The 14,713-nt window shown below is 36.1% G+C and overlaps 1 protein-coding gene and 1 pseudogene across 1 annotated transcript in view; both read left to right on the forward strand.

The window, feature by feature from the left end:
- Positions 1-14,713, forward strand: part of TMEM117 (transmembrane protein 117) — a 181,221-nt gene that overhangs the window by 14,605 nt on the left and 151,903 nt on the right. The gene's annotated exons all lie outside the window — the stretch shown is intronic.
- On the forward strand, positions 13,373-13,495 carry LOC126023344 (uncharacterized; annotated as a pseudogene).

Here is a 14,713-nt window from a genome sequence, read left to right on the forward strand (position 1 = left end):
TACTATACCTCTATTCTGCTGATGTGTTCAAGGCCACTGATTTTTATTCCTGTTATCTTCCAGTACACCTCTTCCTACATTTCTAAAATGTTTTCCTGTATGCCAGGTCCATGATGATTTAGGTATCTTCCCTTTTATACCTTGCATTCTCTAAGAATGTTATTCTGTGACAGATAAATGAAATTATCTTGTGTTTTTCCTCTAACTTACTTAGCATGATGTCTTTCATTTCTACATAGTTGTAGCAATTTGAAAATGATCTATGTGCATCAAAGGAGAATGTGTATTAATAAATTTGAGAGTTGCAGATTCTATATTTGTCAATTTTTCATGTTTCTCCAACTATTCGCTTAAGTCTCTGCTTCCTTACACATTTTCTGTCTGGGTTATCTATTCAGTGATGAAAGGGGAGGAGGTATTACAGTATCTGACTTCATTCTATTGCCATAAATATATATTTTCAGATCTGTTAGCAGTTGAATTATAAATATTGCTAACTCTTCATTTGAAGCTATTTTTGGCTTTCATGGGAGTCAGTCCTTTTGATAAATTTATCCCTTGAGCAGTACAAAATGACTTTCTATATTTTCTATTACTTTGTTTAGATTGGTTGATATTTATCTTGATAAAAATATGACTGTTTGGATATGGAGAGCATTATGTTGTGTTAAATGATTTGCAGGGAGAAGGGTAGACAAAGATTGATATTACTTATTTGTGGGATATAAAAAACAGATAGTATGGTAATAATATCAAAGACAATAGAGATCATGGCAGTGAAGGGTATACTCTTAAACAGTAGTTGAAAATGCTCACTTTGTTTAAGAATTGGATGCTGAAATATGAGAAAGTGATAGGCATAATATCCTTCAGTAACAAATATGCACACCCAGTGTATAAAAGGAGGGGAAGGGAGTGAGGGTAAGAGAGAAGAGCAGAAGAATGAAGAGGAGGAAGATTAGAAGGAGGAGGAGGAAGAAGAAAAAGAAGGAAGAAAAAGAAGAAGAAAAGAAAAGAAGAAGAAAAGAAGGAAGAAGAAGAAAAGAAGAAGAAGAAAGAAGAAGAAAGAAGAAGAGGAAGAAGAAGGAAGAAGAGGAAGAAGAAGAAGGAAGAAGAAGAGGAAGAAGAAGAAGAAGAAGAAGAAGAAGAAGAAGAAGAAGAAGAAGAAGAAGAAGAAGAAGAAGAAGAAGAAAAGAAGAAGAAGAAGAAATCACAATTGTTATATAGGTAGCCATGGTGGGGGTTTAAAGGGATACTGGGATCATTGGTTGTGGAGATTGTGCAGTGTGTAAGTCATTCACTTTGCATGTAGCTGACTAGAATTCAATCCCTGGAGTCAGGTTCCCTGAGACCAACAGGAGTGATTCCAGAATGCATAACTAGAACACCACCGGATGTGGCCCCGAAATAAACAAATTCCTTTCCCTTCTTGCTTATAGAATTTCATTGGATAAATTTTTTTGTGATATTTTGTTTCTTGTTTTCTGATCTTGATATCTTGTGATTTATCTGCAGGTCACTGATCAACTTTTTGATTTACCTTTTTCTACTATGGATTTTCCATTTTATTTTAATTTTATTTCAGTGAATTAGTTCATTTTTAAATCAGTAGTTTTTGAAGCTCAGTGCTTGATGATTTATCTTGACTTCTCTATGTTTTTTTTTCTTTTTTCTTGTTTGGTTTTTGGGTCACATCCGGCACTGCTCAGGGGTTCCTCCTGGCTCCATGCTCAGAAATCACACCTGGCAGGTACGGGAGACCATATGGGATGCCAGGATTTGAACCAATGACCTTCTGCATAAAAGACAAACTCCTTACCTTCATGCAATCTCTCCGGTCCTGACTTTCTATGTTGAGGCGATTGATTTATACAAATATATATATTGAAACTATAGTACAGAGACTAGGGCATTTGCCTTGCAGGTGGCTGATCCAGATTTGAACTCAGGAACCCCATAGGTCTCTCTGAAGCCTCTGTCAATGATCCCTGAGTGCAGTACCAAGAACAAGCCTGAGCACTGCCAGGTGTGGCTCCAAACTTAAAAGTTAGTAAAATCTCATATTTTATGCTTGTAGGGGACTAAGAGTGGGTTTTTATATCTAGAGGATCAGATCAGTGATTTTATTTGCCATTTACAATATCAAACTCTTAATTGTATTTCTATTAATATTTGTGTACAGCATTGCCTTGTAAGAGTTTCCTTTTAGGATTAATCCAACCTAAGATTCCAGCTCTAATTGCTGTGAATAGGTGTTAGCTAGAGCAAACACCATGGACTCAGAGAGGAAAGTGAGATTATGTGAAGTGTAAGAGACTATGATTGGGTAAGCAACAAAATATGCAGACTAGGGGTTATCATTTTCCAAGCAGTAAGGGGGATAAGAAAACAGCTGCCTGTTTAGGAATATGGGCTTGGGGTAGGCTAACGGCTAATGGATATCTGCTTTTTCTAAACTCCAAGAGCTTCTGGGAATGTTATTATAACCATATTACAAAAATATACTTTATTTTCCTCCACTAGTAGTCACAAAGCTATATTATTGTATATTCTGTATAATCCACTTATATAGTAATAATCATTTGTTCCAAATAGAGTGATTATGTATATTAAATTATTTATTTTAAGCAAAAAAACAAATACAAGTAAATTTCATCCATGAAGCATTGTGCACCTCCATTTTATATTTTAGCCACTCCTAAGGAAAAGCATTCCAGAGATGGTGTAAATATTTTTCTGCTGGTTTCTTGCTCAGGAAAACCAGTAGTAGTTCTCATTTTTTTTTCATTTGTTCTAAATTGTCACTCAATGTGATGCAAATCAAACCACATCGTGTTTATTTTCGATCTTTTAAGCATACTATTTGAAACATTGCAAATGTTGGCTAGGAAGTTACTTTCTGATTGCATATATTTCTGGATTTTGATGAGATTCATGTGTCTTTTTTTTTAAGTGCTCCCATATTCAGGAACTTGTCCAATTTTTCTAGTTAATAATAAAATATCCTGTAACTCATTTTAAGTCAGTAGCAATCCAGCAATAAGGAGCGATATATCATAAAATCAGTATAGGCTATCATTGGAGATAATAAGCAGGTGCATTAATATTCATGTTTTATTAAATCCTGGTTGTGCTTCTGAAAAGCTGAGATGCATTTCCAGCTTAATGCTTACTGGTGGATGCGTGCCAGTAATTTCAAATACTTTGTAGCAATCATTTAAGGTATCACTAGGTAATTGTGAATATTTCTCCAAGGTTTCAATTTAACTTAATTGTAAACTCAGATAATGGTCCTCAGTGCTGTGATGCAAAATTTTTTCTTGTTCCTTAGATGTTTTTCCACCAGAGCTGCAACTTCTATTGTGTAAGCTCATGTTGACACCATCCACCTTCACTATACGTGATGAGGAATGACATGTCGAGTGAATAGGGGACAAGTTAAAAGAGAATTTCTTTTACATTTGAAAATACACAACAGGGATTTAGGTACTTGGTTTCTATGTAGCTGACACTGATCACATGATCAGTGTCTATGTAGCTGACACATGATCCCTCCAAGCACTCCTGGGAGCAACACTTGAACATCCATGTAGAAGTAGTCTCTGAGCAATGCTGGATGTGACCCAAACACACATAAAACAAAAGAAAGAAAAATTACATTCATTTTATTAAATAGTCTTACTGAAGTGTATTTCAAACCTTTTTGATGTAGAGTGACTGAATACTAAAGATTAAAAACTACTACTATGCCATTGTAGATGCAAAGTAACAACAAAACAGACCTATAGATAAGACTGGACACTCTCCAAATCCAGACACATTCCAAAATCCAGAAGCATTCTGTGCTCACTTTACAAGTTGTATAATTTGTGATGAAAGTTGCATGTATAATGAATGATTAATTTGTTGATACACATTTTACTTAAGAAGTTTTATGATTTTAAATTTTACATTTTTAGCCATCTTTTAAAAATAAATTGAAGCATACAATGTTTCAGCACCAAACATACCTCCCATGTTAATTTTTCTCCACAGATATTCTGAGTCTATCCACGTCACCATTCCTCCTGACTTGCCTTAGCTTGTCATTAGAATAGGCACTTTTTTTTGTTTTGTTTTTGGGCCACACCCAGCGGCACTCAAGGATTACTCCTGGCCCTGTGCTCAGAAATTTCTCTTGGCAAATTCAGAGGACCATATGGGATGCTGTAAATCGAGCACAGGTTCATCTTGGGTTGGATGCAAAGCATCCAAAGCATGCAAAGCAAACACCCTACCACTGTGCTCTCTCTCCAGCAACTGAAGTTTTCAATTCTATTGAGTCTATACTTTGGTTTGATAGCTATCCCAATTTCTCACATCACCAGTATAACAGAATTCCTGGCTTCTGTTCTTCAACTACTTTCCTTTTTATCTTCTTTCCTGCCTTGATTTATTTCATTCTATACCTTCAGCTCTAAGGTTAAGGATAATCTAGGCATCCCATTTTTGCTACATTACATTTCCTCATTTATTTACTCAGTATACCACAGATAAATATTCTTGCCATTTGTCTTCCTTCTGTTGGCTTAATTCATTCAAAGTGACACCTTCTAGATTAAAACAGGTTGTAGGAAATGAGTATGTGGTATTTTACATAAGTTACCCAATATTCATTTAACAAAAGATTGATACTTGGTATGGCATCCTTGTTTCAGGCCCTTACACCTGGAGTTGATCTCTTACATTGTTGTATTTCATAGATGTTTTATTTTGCTTTCTTCAATATGTTTTGATCAATATTTTTATTTCTCTTTGTCTTCCTTTTTGATCTTTTGTTTATTTAACAGCATATTGCTCAGTTTCTAAATGTTGGGGCTTATTAAAATTTATTTTTATAACCATATCTTTTTGAAATGTGATGAGAAGATACTTGATATGATTTGTATTTTCATGAGTATATACATACTCAAATGTTTCTCAGTACTTGCTTTATACTGAAAAAATCTCCATGTATAATGAAGAAAAAAGCACATTCAACTATTTAGTGGAGGATACATAAATGTATATTACTTTCAGTTTTTTAATATTTCATCTAGAATTTTTGTTTAAATATTATTTAGCTACTGATCCCTTATGTTTAGAGGACAGTGCAGAAAAGAAGCATCCTTGATATATATAGCAGATTTACTGCAAGACACCTTCTAAGTCTAAAGGCAGTGGTAGGGTATAGTGAATAAAATCATGAATTAAATACCTCACCAAGAAAATCTTCACACAACCAGATGTTTATTCAGGTTTGAAGAAAATATATACCGCTTCATAAATAAACAAAAGCTCAAGAAAATTTAAAGACACAATGCAAAGCTTAAAAAAAACTAAAGTGTCTATTTTAAGGTAAGACATCCCACAAATACACTAAACTTCTATAAAAAGATGGCATAAAAACCCATGACAATAATCTCAATGTTTTTAGACTAAATACTCAAGTTAAGAGTAGCAGAGTGAAAAATAGATCAGATAACTGAATTAATATTTTCTGCCTGCAAGAAACAAATATGAATATCCAAAGCAAACACAGATCAAAGTTTAAGGTTGTAGGACAATTCTTCAAGAAATCAGCCCTCTTAAAAAGGCTGGGGTGGTCATATAAATTAGCATATCACATAGATTTCAGGATTAAAAAGGTTATGCGTCAGGATTAAAAAGGTTAAAGATCTCTGATTATCTGGATTCACAGTAAGACAGTAACGGTAGTTAAAATTACAAGTTGGTTGTATTAAATGCAAAATGTCTGAGCTGTCATTGGGCATATATACATGTACACATAAAGTTAAATGTACTTGATAAATGTGTATACAGGGTCATTCCAAGGCTTTGACTAAGTACCTTATAAAGTGAGCTTTGAGGTGTGCACGTTGCTAGCATTTAGACAAAGTTGTAAACTGTACCTAAACCTGTTGTTTAATTGTTTCATTCACAACAGTTACAATAACTCTAGGGAGAAGGGGAGAATGCTAACTTTTAGCTTCAGGGAACTATTTTACTGCTTTTCTACATCATTGCCTTTACATCTAAATTTTTAATCTGCGAGTTTTATGGAAAATCAGAAAGAATCTGTATGAAGAAAAATGAGATAAGATCCAAAATGAAGAGGTGACTGGAAAACACCAGCCTTATCTTAGGACTTTGTTAATGGAGTGACCTGGTGCTCTCGCCTGCTATAAATTGAGCTCATACTTGAGTTTCTTCCAACTGTTACTGAGCTACTCATGGTTCCTAGAAGGCTGCTGAGGCTCATTTGCTCACCAGATTTCCCCTGCTCAGTCGTCCCAAGGGGTTTCCTGGACAAGGAGTGGAAGACTTGACCCCCAAGGGCAGCCCAAGCTCCCCAGCCCAGACTTCGGCCCTCCAGCTGTCACTCCCTGACCTGCTCTTCCAGGGGCACTGGGCTATTGTGGGAGCGGAAGTCACGTGACCAAGGACGTGCAGGCCCCGCCCTCAACATGGCGGCACCCAGTGTGTGGTTCCAGGACCCACCTGGACCCACTGCAGGACTGTTGCCTCATGGCATCTTCGGGCTTGGGGTTGCGTGGGCAACCTCGCTTGTACTGGTTGAGGATCGGTCAGCTGGGGCTCTCGACTGCTGGACTTCTCGACTGCCGCCTTCGCTTCTCACATCCATTCTCTCCTGACATCTTCAACTTCCGGCAGCATCAGCATTCCTACTAGAAGTGCACAGGACCCTGCCTGGGCCTAGTCTGGGTGCCCGGGGACGGAGCTTTCTACCTGGTGGTTTCCAGTGGGGAAAGGCAACGGAAAAAGCAAAAGAAGAGCAACTTCAGTTAGATCCTTTGGTGCCAGGGTCACATGAGGATCCTGGAATTAACAAACCATGCAACGTAAAGCATTGAAGAATAACGTATGAGTTAAAAGATAATGGAAAGTTATTTAAGAATAATGTAGAAGCACTTACTCAGGTCCTCACATCCGCCCCTGGCCAAGACTGAGGTTGCAGTTTTGCTGTAGTTTTTTTACTCTGGAAAATGACAATAATTTATTGATTCAGTCAATATGTAATTCTGACTTTTTACTTTCAAGTGGTCTAGCCTGTATATATTGAAGAGATCAGATAACTGTGTTAGGAAGACCCTGATGGTGCTATTTAATTTCTTTGGAAACTATACAAGAATCAGTACTTAGAATCATCAAAGTCAAGAAAGTCTCAAGTACAAAAGAATTCTTTAATTAAAAAATATGTTTTGAAACAAACAAAAAAAAAAAGGTTATGCAAGACAGAGTGGGTCATTTCTTAATAATCAAAGGGATTATGTACATGAAAAAGAAATCACATTCCTAAACATATATGCACCCAATGAGGAGCCAGCAAAAATACTTGAAATAACTGGTAGTAAATATATAGAAAGTTTGTAGTACACAGCAACACAACAATAGTGGAAGACTTCAACAGTAACTCTGGTCATCTCTTGACGGAACAACTGGGCTAAATCTTAAAATTGTATACTGGCTCTGAGGATGAAATGGAAGAGAGTGGCTGAGTTTATATATATATTAAATATATATATATTTGTGTGTATGTATATATATATTTGTGTGTATGTATATATACATACATATATATGGCTTTTATGCTCACAAAACTAGATACACATTCTTCTCCAATGCACATAAAACATTCTTCAAGATAGACCACATGCTGGACAATAAAACTTATTCAGTAAAATTAAGATGATAGAAATTGTATCTACTACCTTCTCTGACCATATGCATTAAATATAGAAATGAATCATTATTAGAAATGGAGAAATAGGGGCCGGGCGGTGGCGCTAAAGGTAATGTGCCTGCCTTGACTGCGCTAGCCTCGGACGGACCGCGGTTCGATCCCCCGGCATCCCATATGGTCCCCCAAGCCAGGAGCGACTTCTGAGCGCATAGCCAGGAGTAACCCCTGAGCGTCACCGGGTGTGGCCCAAAAACCAAAAAAAAAAAAAAAAAGAAATGGAGAAATAACTTTAACACATGAAAATTAAAATGTCTCACTACTGAATAACCAGTGAGTGGTTCACAAATGAAAACAAAGAGGATATCAAAATATTCTTAGAAATAAATGAGAATGAAGATAGCAATTATCAGAAGTTGTGGACTGCAACAAAAAGTGATATTAAAAAGAATATTATTTCACAGCATTTATTAAAAAAGAAGAGGCCTACATAAGTAACTTAATGGCACAGCTTAAGAAACTGGAAAATGATCAACTAAACATGCTGAATATAGTCAGGTGAGGAATATAATAAAACTCAGAGCATAAAGTAATGAGCTGGACACCCAGAAAGCAATCCAATGTATCAATAAAATCAAATGCTGACTCTTTGAAAAAATAAACAAGATTGAAAACCTTTAGCAAGACTCACAATAAAAGGGGCAGAATCAGAATAATAAAAAGAATCATAAATAAATAGAATCATAAATGAAAAGGGGGATATTATACAGATACTATGGAAATACAAAGCTGTCAAAAAAAAATACAAAGCTGTAATCTTTATACCATAAAATAAGAGAACTTGGAAGAAATGGATAGATACTTGGATTCCTATAACATCCCAAGGTTGAATCAAGATGATTTGGAATACTTATACAGACCTAATGCAATTGGGGAAATTAAAATGGTAATTAAATGGCTTCCCCAAAACTAAAGCCAAGGCTCAGAGAGACTCACTAGTGGATTGTTTAAAACCTTTCAAGATGTCAGACTGATAATCCCTTTCAGGCTATTCCAGGAAATTAAAAAATCAGAAGCATTACCAAACAGTTACTATGAAACCAATATCACCCTGATATCAAAAGCAGATAGAAATAACATGTACAAAAAGAACTGACCATTTTTACATACAAATAATTAAATATAAAAAGTGATATTAAAAATATCACAATGTAATCAAATTCGCAATGCAATAAAAAATAAAGTACTTTGGAGCAAACTTAACTAACGAAGTGATAGATGTACAAAGAAAACTACAAACACTACTTTAAAAAATAAGAGGACACAGGAAAATGGAAACATACCCTGCTCATTGATTTGTATGATTAACAAAATTAAAATGGTAACACTTTGCAAATCATTCCACTGATTTAATGCAATGGCCATAAAAATACCCATGCCATTTTTCAAAGAATTGGATTAAACATTTCTGAAATTTGTATGGAACAATAATGTTCATGAGTAGCTAAAGCAATTATTGGGGAAAAGAAGGTGGGAGGAATAGGTAATGTACTATAAAGCAGTATTCATTAAAACAGCATTATATTGGAATAAGGAAAGACCCTCAGATCAATGGAGTACTTGAATATTCTGAGACAGATTGCAAGGTATATGGTAATTATTGCACTTTTACCAAAGGTGCAAGAAATACAAAGTGTAAAAAGGAAAGCCTCTTCAACAACTGCTTTTGGGAAAACTAGTGAACTACATACAATAAAAGCAAACTCAGACCTCTATTTAATGCCTTGCACAAATGTCAAAGCAAAATGTATTAAAGAGGGCAGGAGTGGTGGCACAAACTTTAGGCGTTTGCCTGGCCTGTGGTTAACCTAGGACGGTCCATGGTTCGATACCCCAATATCCCATATGGTCCCCCAAGCTAGGAGTGATTTCTGAATGCATAGCCAAGAGTAACCCCTGAGCATCACTGGGTGTGGTCCTCCCCCAAAATGTATTAAAGACCTGAAGCTATAAGACACATATAACTAAAACAATAAGGTGCATAGTGTAAAATGTATGCAGAACACTTCATGACATTGAAGTAAAGGCATCTCAAAGAGGAAACACCACTGGCCAAGCAAGTAGAAACAAAAATAAATTAGACAGGATTAAACTGAGAAGCTTCTGTACCTTAGAGGAAATGGTGACTAGAATACAAAGTCTATCCACAGAGTGGGAGAAACTACTCAAGCAATTACAGTCTGATAAGGAATGATTATCTAACATATAGAAGGTACTGCTAGAACTCTAGGAGAAAAAAGACATCTAACACCATCAAAAAATGGGAGTGAAGAGTATGAACAGACATTTTTCTGAGGAAAACTAAAGATGGGCCAGATAAAAGGAAAAAAAATGCTCCAATCACTAATTATCAGAGAGATGCAAACCAAAACAATGAGCTATTACCTCATACCACAGGGAAAGAGAGAGAGAGAAAAAAAAGAGAGAGAGAGAACAAATAATGTTTTCATGAATGTGAGAAGAAAGGTACTCTCATTTACTGCTCAAAAAACTAGAAATTGAACAACAATATGAATCAGAAATATCACTTGTGATTTTAAAAACACAATATAGAAAAAAATCTCTTTACTCCTATGTTCATCACACCACTCTCTATAATAGCAGAAGCTGGTAACAACCTGAGTGCCTGATGAGACATTAGAATGCTAAAGAAACTGTGGCACAATCTACACAATAGAATACTATTGAACTGTTAGAAAAAGAAGTCATGAAATTTACTTATACATGAATGGATATGGAGATTATTATGCTGAGCGAAGTGGAGTCAGAGGGGTAGACATAAAATAATCTCATTTTTTTTCTGGGAATATAAAACAGATTATATGGTCATAATATCTAGAAACAATAGAGATAAGGGCCAGGGAGGGTCCTTTCATGGTAGAAAACTTGCCACATATATAGGATTTTGTACAGAGGGTAGAGAAGGGACCATTATGACAATGAGTTGATATCGGACAATATTTATCCAATTATCTCTAGACAATAATTAAGTGTTGTATGAAGATAAAGTGATATTCATGGTATTCCTTCATTAACAATAGTGAAAACCACAGTGTCTAAGAGGAAAAAGGAAGAGATGACAGATAGATAGATAGATAGACAGACAGACAGACAGACAGACAGACAGACAGACAGACAGATAGATAGATAGATAGATAGATAGATATGTAGGTTGTAAAATAGGTATGTGTGTAGGTAAATAAAGAGATAAAGTGAAAGAGATAGAGTAAAATGCCTGTAACAGAAGCAGATAGGAGAGTTGGAGAGAAATGCAGGACATCAGTGGTGAGAAATGTTGGGTGAAGGGTGGTGTATATTGTAAGACTGACATTCAATGATGAGTAGCTGTGTAATCGCAGTGTTTAAATAAATGGAAACAAAAACAAAAAATACACCCACAAGGATTGTCACTCAAGACTTTAAACCAATTGAGAAACTTAAAACAAAATGAAGTAACTAAAAATGGGATGAAGAGATGAACAGACACTTTCTTTAAAGAAGAGATACAGATAGTCATGAAAAGAAATACATGAAAATGTTCTTTAGGGCCCGGCGAGGTGGCGCTTAGAGGTAAGGTGTCATCCTTGCAAGCGCTAGCCAAGGAAGGACCACGGTTCGATCCCCCAGCGTCCCATATGGTCCCCCCAAGCCAGGGGCAATTTCTGAGCGCTTAGCCAGGAGTAACCCCCTGAGCATCAACGGGTGTGGCCCGAAAAACCAAAAAAAAAAAAAAAAGAAAAAGAAAGAAAAGAAAAAAAATGTTCTTTTATCATTGTAATTAGAAAAATTAGATTAAAAATACCAATTATGTGTCACCACTTCAGTGAGTTAGTGTCACACATAATACAGAAATAAGGAGCTCTTTTCCAATTAAAGCAGAAATGTTGCCTGTTCAGTCTCTTACGGAAACAAACATAGAACTTTAAAAAATTACAACTAAGAATTGAATTTCTGGGCGGGCGGTGGCGCTAAAGGTAAGGTGCCTGCCTTGCCTGCGCTAGCCTTGGACGGACCGCGGTTCGATCCCCCGGTGTCCATATGGTCCCCCGAGCAGGAGCAACTTTCTGAGCACATAGCAGGAGTAACCCCTGAGCATTACTGGGTTGTGGCCCAAAAACCAAAAAAAAAAAAAAAAAAAAAAGAATTGAATTTCTTCTATTCTATGTAAAAATTTCCAGTTTTCAATTATATCTCAACAACCCCCAAATCACTATTTTGAAAATATATTTGTTCTCCTATGTTTATTGTAGCATTGTTCAAAGTATCCCAAATATATATGCAAACAACCCAAGTTGATTCCTAACAGTAGACCACACTCGCAGTGGTCCTCAAACTATGGCCCCGCGGGCCACATATTGTATTTGTATCTGTTTTGTTTCTTCATTGCAAAATAAGATATATGCAGTGTTCATAAGAATTCGTTCATAAGTTTTGTTTTTACTATAGTCAGACCCTCCAATGGTCTGAGGGACAGTGAACTGGCCCCCTGTTTAAAAAGTTTGAGGACCCCTGAGTCTTGGAAAACACAAAACAGAAAACAATACCAATCAGACATGAAGCTATTAGTGCACTTTAATTGTCCCAGAACCTTGAGGGCACAGGTAGTATACAACCTACATTTGGAAACACTGTGGGTTGGAGGTGGGTTTAGGTTTTCTGTTCACAATTTGAGCTTCCTGCTTGTGCCAAGGGAAGGAGTAAAGATTTTCTCTAAGATTTTCCAGATAGGGACCCAAGGAAAAGAGAGTTGTATGAACTAATAGCTGTCAGTGTTCAAATATCAAGAAATGGAGTATACCTTAATACAATTAAGAGAATCTTGGGGCCGGGCAGTGGCGCTAAAGGTAAGGTGCCTGCCTTGCCTGCGCTGGCTTTGGACGGACCGCAGTTCAATCCCCCGGTGTCCCATATGGTCCCCCGAGCCAGGAGCAACTTCTGAGCACATAGCCAGGAGTAACCCCTGAGCATTACTGGGTGTGGCCCAAAAATCAAAAAAAAAATAAAACAAAAACAAGAGAATCTTGACCAGACTTTTGTATGTATGGTCAATAAGTTTTTATGAATTTTACTTGAAGAAAACAAAAAGATTTAATAACTAAAAGAAATATTGGATTCTTGCTCACCATTCTTTTCCAGTTTCAGGGCTAAGACTTCTTGGTTTGTGACTAAAAACTCAGAAGTTATATATTATTCGTTCATATTATTTGTGATGATAAATAGTTTTCCTGCTTTGCCTTCTATATGTGTACTTATTTTGATGTAGGTTTTAAAATTTAATGTATCCTGAGCCATAATTCTTTGAGCAAAAAACTCCTCAGATGAAAAATCTATTTATACAAAATACTTAAACTTTCTAACATCCTATTATTTCTGCGAGTAAACTGCCTTAGGGGATTTTTAGTAACTTAATATAAATACCATAGTTTACAAAGTTATTCATGATACAGCTGTTTCTGGCATGCGATTTTACAATATTCCCACCTCCAGTGTAACATTCATTACACCATTTCATCACACCATTTTCCAATTTCTTACTCACCCAAAAGCCTGCTCTCTTGGCCCAAACAAAGTAATTTATTTTATATTGCTTGTATCGCTTCTTGGTCTTTTGGCTAAGATCAAGTGTAGTATTTTATATTGCTTGTTGTAACTAAATGGTAATGGAATTATCAAAATAACTTCACTAAAAGAAAATTTGTGAAAATTGTACCTCACTATGGAGTCAGTAAGTCTCTTAAGGTTTATTAAGCTTTTTACTGCTGGCTAAGCAATATTTCTTGGTTGTTTTGGTTTGTTAAGCCTAGGTGAAATGTATGCTACTGTCCCATTTACTTTGGTGTACTCCAACATGAGTTTCAATATTGAGTAATTTGGAGTTAGCTTTATACTCCAGGAACTTTAGGATCTGCGGAGAAGAGACAATAAGTTGACATGGTATTGTCTGTGGTAGATGGATGTGGTTGCTGAAATTTCCAAAAGTACAGGGCAGGAGATACTGCCAACAATACTCCAAGAAGACAATAGAGTTTTTAGCCCCAAATGGGTAAGCCTGGATTTTTTCTCAGTTTGTGTCTCTGCAGAATGAATGAAGCAGTGAAGCTGGGTTGTTGGCTTATCAGCAGCTATGGAGAGTAGTTATGGGTGTGTGTGCTGGATTTTAGCAATGCAGGAGATGTCCCACCCACTCCTGCCTGCTCCCCAAAGTCTTCAGAATGTCACAATATAGTTCTTAGTATGAAAATGACAGACAATAAATGCCCACCAGGAATTCTACTGATTAAAATATTTCAAGAATATTTAATATGTGCTCATCTACACTAAATCTATGGGAGAGAAAATTTGAGAAGTAAAGATCAATTAGAAACTACATAAGCATTATTTGACACAATCAACAATATCAAGTGAGAAAAATAAAATATGAAAAGCTATAGGCATACATTTATGCATATCCAATGAAATAAGCATTTTAATAATTGTTTAACTTATAGAAATTAAAAATATTAAGGCTTTTTAAAAGAGTTATATACAATGAAATTACTTAAATCTTTTTGAATTTTGAAAATATGAAGATATACTTGAGTATATATATATACACACATATAGATGTATGTATGTATATATATATATGTATATTGGTTTTGGGGCCACATCCGGTATTTCTCAAGGATTACTCCTGGCTACATGCTCAGTAATCGCTCCTGGCTTGGGGGACCATATGGGACACCAGGAATCTAACAGAGGTCAGTCCTGGGTCAGTGGCATGCAAGGCAAGTGCCCTATTGCTGAACTACCGCTCCAGCCTTAAAAAAAAACTTTTTTCTGGAACTCACCAGTTGTGATCAGAACTAGTTCCTGGCTCTGTGTTCAAGGATCACAAGTAGGAAAAATTGGAAGACCATATGAGATTCTGGGGATTAAAGTTTAGTGGCAGGC

Source organism: Suncus etruscus, chromosome 11, assembly GCF_024139225.1.
Source record: "Suncus etruscus isolate mSunEtr1 chromosome 11, mSunEtr1.pri.cur, whole genome shotgun sequence".
Lineage (NCBI taxonomy): Eukaryota > Metazoa > Chordata > Mammalia > Eulipotyphla > Soricidae > Suncus > Suncus etruscus.